The sequence below is a fragment of the Pteropus alecto genome, unplaced genomic scaffold (genome assembly GCF_000325575.1).
Source record: "Pteropus alecto unplaced genomic scaffold, ASM32557v1 scaffold54, whole genome shotgun sequence".
NCBI classification, from domain to species: domain Eukaryota; kingdom Metazoa; phylum Chordata; class Mammalia; order Chiroptera; family Pteropodidae; genus Pteropus; species Pteropus alecto.
In genome coordinates, this window is record NW_006435758.1 from 394,158 (window position 1) to 401,498 (window position 7,341).

Consider the following 7,341-nt stretch of genomic DNA (forward strand, 5'->3'; position numbering starts at 1 on the left):
TTTACTCTTAATTATCTATTTTTTGTTGTTATTTTGTTTTAGATGAGGTGACCCCATTTAGTATTTCCTGTAGTGCAGGCCTTGCAGTGGAGAATTCCCTCAATTTTTTTATGTCTGGAAAGTTCTTAATTTCGCCTTCATATCTAAAGGAGAGCTTATCTAGATACATTATTTTAGGCTGGTAGTTCCTTTCACTTAATAGTTTAAATATTTGATTCCATTTTTTTTTTTTTTTGGCTTGTAAGGTCTGTGCTGAGATGTCCAATGATAATCTAATGGGTTTACTTTTATAAGTTACCATTTTCTTCTCTCTGCTTGCCCTGAGAATTCTGTCTTTGTCATTGATTTTTGATAACTTTAATATAATATGTCTCAGTAAAGGCCTTTTAGGGTTGAGATAATTGAGTATTCTGCTGACTTCTTGAATTCCAAGCTCCAGCTCATGCTTTAGATTTGGGAAATTCTCATCCACTATTTGTCCGAAAATGCTTTCTTGTCCTTGCTCCTTTTCTTCACCTTCAATAATGCCCAATATTCTTAGGTTTTCTCTCCTGATAGTATCAGCTAGTTCTTTTATTTCTCTTTCATTATTTTTCATTCTTTGTTTTCTCTCTTCTTCCTTCTGATTTATTTCTAGATTTCTGTCTTCAATAGCACTGGTTTGACCCAATGGAGAAATCCGTTTGGTTGACTCTATTTCCCAAGCTTGCTATTTCATTTTTCAGCTCTTGCAGTCTGTTCTTTATTTCCAGAAGATATATTCTGTTCTTTTTGAGGGTTTCAATTTCCTTGCTTCATTCTGCTCATCTAGTTGTTTTTTTAATTTCTGAAATTGTTGATATGACTTATTTCAGAACTCATTGAGTTTTTTCATAAGTACCATCCTGAATTCTCTGTCATTTAACTCAAAAAACTTAAGTCACATATTTCTATGTCTGTAAGCTCATTTTCTGGAGATTTTTCTCTTTCTTTCTGAGATGCCTTTTCACCTTGGTTGTTCATGGTGTTTAATGGAGTATTTCTCCACCTTGGCATTAATGGAAATGTATTCTGCGTTTTTTCCAGAAAAGTTTATTATATAAATGTCTCTCTTTAGCCTGTTACAAAGAAGGTGCTTTTCTTTTGGTTTCCAGTAGGTGGCTTCTAAGCCTCTTGGATCTCTGCTTTCTATAAAGCCTAAATAATGTTTTGTTTAATTATTATTTTCTTGTAGAAATTTAATCACATTCACTACTCTCAGTTTCAGTCCCTGTCAGTGTTAGCATACAGTTTCGGTAGTGTTTGCTCTTATACCCCTGGCGCTCAGCGGTGATAGGTCTTGGAGGGTATGGGGGGAGAGTCCCTCTTGGTTGGGAACTGGGGGCTGTGGCTCAGCCTTAGTTTTGTAATCGCGGCCGGTAAAAATCAACTGTTGTTTCTCTGTGGCCCCGTCCCGCTTCTCTGCTTTCTGCCCTGATGGTTCGGCCCTGCTGCCGGCTGCGTAGAAGTCCCAGCGACTTCAGGCAGAGTTGTTCAGGGTAGTTGCCGCACCTTCACCCCTCCTCCTCCTCCTGCAAGGAGCTCCGACGGCTGTGAGAGGCAACTTCTTTCTTTCTCCCAGTCCACCGCCTGACATCTGGGGTTCTGACCTGCGGTAGTTCTTATGTGCAGATCTCATGCTCAGACGTGCTGGTGTGCAATTTGGGTGATTTTTGTTCAGTTTTAGATATTCACCTTATTGTTGTTTCAATGGGAGAGATCTGAGGACATCTCTCACTCCACCACTTTTCCCAGAATCCTCCCTCATAGTTTTAATATTACATAGATATAACTTTTCATTTGTTAGGGAAAACACTTAGGTTATGTATTTGAGTATGTAACTTTTCACAAACTTCATTTCTTTAATGTAGATTTTTTCTTCTCTGGTTCATGCTGGGTTTGCCCAGATAATGGAATTGTGGCTCACTTGCTTTTTTTTTTTTTTCTTTTTTTTAACGTTTATCCTTCCATCTCTATATGTCTGCTCCTTTAATCATTAAGCCTTAGGATATGAGATTTATGGAGCCTCAGGTCTATAGTCATGAGGATAATACGTTTCATTTAGACTTTAGGCTAAGAATAACATCTTGGCTACAGATGAGTTTTAGCCCGAGGCCCATAGGGGCAGAATATATGCCCACTGGCTATAGAACCAGGCCATGGAACCAGACCGGCTGGTGTTACAGCTGATTCTAGAATCAGACACAATGATCAATTACCTCATCTTCCTCTAATTATCCAATCAGTAGCACCCACAACCCCAACTCCCTTAGTTTCCATGACTACTGATTTTTCTCTATATAATATGTAGTCCTGAGAAACCCAGGGAGCCAGGCTGCTGAGAGCAATGTCTTGCCTGTGTCTCCAGGCTTAAATCTCTCTAAATAAACCTTACTTTTTTGCTACAAAAGCTGCACCTATCTTTTCTTTGACTTAGACATGCACAGGCAGGTAGATCCCTTTTCGTCCTGATAACAAATACTTTCTAAAACACTATTGTTATGACCTTAGTTATGTTTAAAAATTTAATTAAGAAAATTAGAGTTATTTCTTGATTATATACTAATAATCAATATTTTTTGAAATTTTTGTACTTTCTAAAATTTTTTAAAATAAATATTGTGTGTATAAAGATAAAATAAAATAAATATAAAATATAGTAAAATTATTCAGTGTTTGGAAATGAAAACCATTACATTAACCAAACTTGCTTTATATCTGATTACCTCTAAGTATCAGCAATGTATGACTTTAAACCTACAATCTCTATTTTCCGTATTTTACTTAATATTTGTTTTTATCTGAGATTATTATTATTAAACCAAACTTTAACTACAAATTAGTAACAATTTTTATCCCCTGGATGATAATGCTTCATAATCACTACAATATTATAGAATGCATAGTAAATAACACTTCCTTATAATTTGATAACTGAAGAAATTAAAAACCTAAAGAAGGTAAGAAAAGATGTAACCAAGCTGTTAGCTTAAAGTTGTGTGTGTGTGTGTGTGTGTGTGTGTTTTGTATATTCAACCCATTAAAATATTTGATAGAGTAGGATTGTCCAGAAAACACATCGAAGAAGCCATTCATTGTTTCAAGCCTACAATCATACACTCAACATGTGTGCTGAATGCTTTTCATGTGTTAGGAATTGTCCATGCTACAGGAGATAAAGTGGTGAACAAGGTAGACATTATACCTTTTTTCAAATTGTTTAGAGTCTAGACAGAAAGACAAGTAAGTAAGATCACAATGATAGGGAATATGATATGTGATATGTATTTTGTAAAGGGGAGACAGTATTGTATTGGAGGTAAGTGTTTTCGCTCTGGAGTCTGGCTGTCTGGTTGGGTTCCCATCCCTGGTTTTACCAGGTATATAACCTAAGCAAAAACGCTTAATGTCATTCAGCCTTAATATTCTCATATATGCAATAATAATAATAGTACCCATCTTTTTGAGATGTTTTGAAAAATAAGTGAGATAATCCACTTAAAGCACTGGATACAAAGTGCTCAGTATATATTAAAGTATATATTTGATATTAATGAATCCACAGGTTTCTGGGGGGAGGGACAGTAAGGAAAGGGTAAGGATGTAGGGTGAGAGCAGTGTGAAGGATGGATTTAAGATGAGAGTTGGGAGTGATTCTCTGAGACTGATAGCAGAAAGAAAATAGAAGTTAGGAATGTGATTTTCATTTAGAAGGCATACTAACATGATTTCTGTCAATAATAATGTATTATGACCTAAAAAATAAAGTAGTGAAGAAAATTTTGTATATAATCATGCAAAATGTGTATAAAAATGTTAGTGACATTTTCTTCAAACTATTACCAGTGTATAGCAGGAATTTATACACTGCTATAACAAGAAAAACTTTTTAAATATATATTATCATTATGGTTTTCTTTTCCTTGTACTGATATTCCTCTTATTTTAGAACAGTTATATATGTGTCTGGTAAGATTTTGAATAATTACAGCAGAAATACAAAGACATAATGAATTAGTATGTTTTTTTAATATTCAAGATATATCAGATTGAGCCCCTAATGTGAGAAATTTTAAGACCAAGTTGAAGAAGCAATTTTCTACATGAAAGCCAGGCTTTGTTGTTAGGGAGGATTTTCTCTCCCTTTATATCTTTTTTTGTTTGTTCGTTTGTTTTTGTTTTTGTTTTTTATTGGGGTGACATTGATTAACAAAATTCAATAAGTTTCAAGTGTACAATTCAACAATAAACCATATATATATATTGTATTGTGTGTCCACCACCTATAGATTTCTTTTCATCACCATATATTTGATCCCTTTTACCCTTATCTATCCTTTATCTCTTTGATTCAGATATTTATATGGGAGATTTTGTTTTTAAATAGAGTAGAGCAGATGACTTTTAGATTGAGGTAAGGATTTGAGGGGGGGTTGAAGATAATGACAGAAGAAAATATTATGATAACTGCAGATTGAACTCAGTGTAGAAATGTTGAGACTGAATTTGAAGGCGCTATTTTTTAAAATTTATTTATTTATTTTAATTAGTTTCAAGTATACAGTACATTGGTTAGACATCTGTATAGTTCATAAAAAGATCCCTCCAACTGTTCTCTCTCTCCCCTGGCCCTTCACTTAGCCAACATATTAATGCTAACTGCATTCCCTATGCTGTGCTCTCCATCCCCGTAACTATCTATTAACTACTAATTTGTATGAAAGTGCTATTTTTATGAGACATGGTAAAACTTTCTGTTTTGGCTGATGTTTTCAAAAAGAGACAATGAAACTTGATACATTGGAGGCCAGGTACATAAAAAAGGGATACAGACTTGAGAAGATTCTCTTTATCAAGAAAGAGATGATTTGTCCCATTATCTTTGATCAACAGACAGTGGATAACTTAAAATTTTTATCTCTACCATATTTGGACAAATATGGACTTCAGTTTATATGGTCCAGGCCTGACAAGTTCTGTGAAGAAGCCTAGTAAGTTGCCAAGATATCGAGATGGTATATGAAGTGGAATATTACCTAGTAGTTTAGCAAATGTAAGTATTGTTCCCCAGTTTTCAACTGTTGTTTAGTCTGGGTGTTCTGATCTGTTTCAGTGACATAACTAACAGGATGTATACCTTGGCAACAGCTCTGATATTTACAAGTTCATGCATATTAAGCATATCGTGATTTGCGTAGGTAGACTTTATTTTGTGAGAGTTTGAGGAAGGCATGCAGCAATCTACTAAAACCTCATATTAGATATTTCATTTTTTCACAGACCCTTCTTGGCCAAGCCGCCTATGGGATTCTGTACTTTTTAATTCCTTACATATTGGGAAGCTTCTTGCTCCCGTCTTTCTTGGATTAAATATACCCATATCATCTTCAAATACTTTATTCTTTGATTATACCATAAACATCTTTGTAGGAGCTCATTCAGGTGTTCAAATAAAAAGGGCCTCATATTTATCTGGACTCACTCACCTTTAAAGAACCTTCAAGGGATTTCTACTTCAGCAATCATTTTGAGGATTCACCCTCAACAGCTTTTCAATGTATTTCTTCCTAACAGTGAATTTTGACATTGCATGTTAAATGAATAAAATGTGTTTTAATTATATTATTCAAATGCTTTTATGATATTAAATATATTTGTTTAAAAATGGATTTGGACTTTTCTAGTCTGTGTGATTTGTGAGTGGAGCGATCACTGCGCCCCTGCCTTCGCCATCACCACCAGCATACGGGTCTTCGTTGTTATCAGTGAGGAAGATAAGGCTGCTGAGCTTTGAGCTTATCTAAAATCTACAGGAGTTGAAATTTCAGAAGAGAACTCAGAAGGTGGACTTCATGTAAATTTAGCTCAAATTATTGAAGCTTGTGATGAATGTTTGAAGGAAGACAATAAAGATATAGAAAGTGTGATGAACAGTATGGTATTCCTTCTACTAATCTTGGAATCAGATAATCAAGAAACTCTGAAACCCTCTGTGAAAAGCTGGTCAAATTTTGGGAAGGTGAACATCGATCTCTGAGATTGCATTTGCTAAGCAACCTTTTCTATGGGCTGGATAAGAATACTATTGTAAGATATACTGTGTATTGCAGCCTCATTAAAGTGGCAACATCTTGTGAGGCCATACGGTATACTCCAATTAATCTAGATCGAGTTAGAAAATAGATTTCTGACTGGAACCTTACCACTGGAAAAAAAACCCACACTGTTTAAGGCTACTTTATGAGGTACATGTGGATTGTAAGAAAAGGGATGCCACTTCAAAAGTCATGGTCAAATTGCTAGGAAGTTATATGGAGGACAATGCTTCCCAGGCTCTCATTGAAGCCCACAGGTATATTGTACCAGCATGGAAAGATCCAAGTGCATTTCTTTTATTTTTTAACATCTTCTTGCTTTAAAACCAGTCAAGGTTTTGGAAGATGAGCTTATTTATGATCTTTTAAACATTTTTGTGAGTGCTATATTGGCATCATATGTCTAGTTTTATCAGAATAATAAAGACTTTATTATTAGATTCACTTGGACTATTACATGAACAGAATATGGGAAAATGAGACTACTTACTTTTATGGAAATGGCAGTGGAAAATAAATTTCTTTTGATACGATGCAACAAGAACTTCAGATTGGAGCTGTTAATGTTAAAGTGTTTGTTATGCAGTGAAACAAAAAAGGTCTACTGTAAAATTGATCAGACCCAGAGAAAAGTAGTTTTCAGTCATAGTGCACATTGGACATTTGGAAAACAGCAATGGCAAAATCTATATGACACACGTAATGCCTGGAAACAAAACTTGAAAAAAGAGAAAAACAAATTTTTGAGCCTGATACCTGAATTTTTATGCTACCAATTTTGTTCTTTTTGGGAAAAATATCTAATAGTAAAACATTATAAGCTGAAATGACTACAGACTGAACATTTATTATCTCAAATTCAAAAGAAACTTAAAGAAGTCATAATCTTCAGAGGATACAAAGCAACAAATTAAAGTGTCACTGTGTCTATCTTGTATAATATGTAAGTTGTGTTCTGTAAGGAAGGGATTTGAAGGTGCAATAAGAGCTTTGATGAAAGGTTATAGGAAGAAAGACAATTTTAAGGGGAATTGGATGCAATAGCAAAGTCTTAGCTATATTAAATGAAGCACTTGCTGAGCAAAAACATAATAATAATATAATTTCATCACATTAGAAAAAGTTGGAAAAACGACTGTATCTGTAAAGTTTTAGATGTAACAGTCATTTTGCACTAGTCAAAACCACATCAATATTTCAGTTCATCATTGAACGCATTATTTTAATC

General features: G+C 34.5%; 1 pseudogene; it reads left to right on the forward strand.

Annotated features, from left to right (window-relative positions):
* Positions 1 to 4,957: 4,957 nt before the first annotated feature.
* On the forward strand, positions 4,958 to 6,943 carry LOC102889980 (annotated as a pseudogene).
* Positions 6,944 to 7,341: the final 398 nt, after the last annotated feature.